Source organism: Gigantopelta aegis, chromosome 13, assembly GCF_016097555.1.
Source record: "Gigantopelta aegis isolate Gae_Host chromosome 13, Gae_host_genome, whole genome shotgun sequence".
Taxonomy (NCBI): Eukaryota; Metazoa; Mollusca; class Gastropoda; order Neomphalida; family Peltospiridae; genus Gigantopelta; species Gigantopelta aegis.
In genome coordinates this window covers 23829962-23831664 of record NC_054711.1, presented here as the reverse complement: position 1 = coordinate 23831664, position 1703 = coordinate 23829962, and positions in this window count along the sequence as shown.

The following is a 1703-nucleotide window of genomic DNA, read 5'->3' as shown; positions in this document are numbered from 1 at the left end:
AGAATTATTATTAATATTAGACCAGCCCATCTAAATTTGCGTTGAAAATATATTATATTAATAATTTATATAGGTTAGGTATGTTGATATTTTTCTTTAACTTTTAGCCAAAACTTTTTAACCCCAATTTTCCCCTTTTTATACTTTTCGCGTTAATATTCAAAATTTCCCCTATTTGTTAGGTTATTCCTCTCCCGAATCAGACCCCCGATCCTATTGGAGGCCGGACTCGGGATAGGCGTGTTTGAAACCCTAGTGGTATATGGACATGTTAAACAAGTTACTAAGTAAGTAAGTAACAAGAGTACACTTCAAGGGATTATTTTTGTACAATTAATAAATGTTGTGTTTGACATAAAGTTACTCAAGGTAAGTGGGTATAATTCTGGTATATTTCACAAGATGTCAGTAATGAGGTTTTACTTATGATTAGTGGAAATTCAGTGTTTATTGCATCGTTATAATGATTTTAAATACACAATGTAAGTACTACGCCATGGTTCCTCATTATAGTAAAAACTCAATATTAATTTATAAGATTTATATAAATTTGTCTTAGGTACTTGGGTACACAAACCACAAATACTGATATAACATAACATGTAAGTGTAATACCGTAAATGTAAATGGATAAAAGTGTTATTTTTTAAAATATGTATTAAAGCCTAATAATATTTAAACTTTAAAAACAAAATAATAATATATATACTCTTAAAAAAAGTAGAGGTAGTCTAATAAGAATTTACAATTGCCAAAATTGTAAGGTATATTAGCTGTGGGGAATGGTTATATGATAATAGTGAATTAATTGGGCAAACATTACGACCGGTAGTTCAGTATTACAGTAGGTTTTATGACCACCAAAGATCTTGAAGGACGATTGGGGTCAGAAGTGAAATTTGAAAGTTGATGGGTTTTTTATCAGTCAATCGCAAATTCAAACAATAAAAATTACTAAAAACAAAACAATAACAACTGTATGATCAACAGAATGAAAAAGATTGACAGAAATAATGTTCCACAGTGATTAATCGACCTTCCTGGAAATTGTCAAAATCGTGAATGACACCCCATGCACCTGTACGGGGCAACTGCATGATGCACATGCAAACTATGGAATGTGTTTTGGTGTGTTCATAAACAGACCTGAACGTTCTTTACTAGGATGTCTGTGGTCAAAACATATGTTCGGTCTAATAGTTGATATTAACATTAATACTTCAGGTTCCCCTACTCATTTTTAGAGTATATATAATTATATTTTTATTTTTTTATTTTTTTATTTTTTTTAATGCCAAGATCTAAGGTTGACAAGTATATATGACATTATGTAGTGTTCATATAACTTATTGTAATAATTTTTAAAAACTTATTTGGTTAAATCAAGTGCATTTAAAAAATCTCCTGCTTTTTGACAAAATGTCCTGCTTTTTCAACACACACCTGCTTTCACTTGACTAAAGGTTGACAGGTCTGTGGGAGATTGGATGTGAAATATTTTTAATTCCGAATAATAGTCTTTTAGAGGAAACCTGCTACATTTTTCAGTTAGTAACAAGGGATATTTTACATGCACCATCCCACAGACAGGATAGCACATTCCACAGCCCATGATATACCAGTCGTTGTACACTAGCTGGAACGAGAAATAGCCCGATGACTTGGATCGATCCCAAACAGATTGCATATCAGGCGAGCGTTTT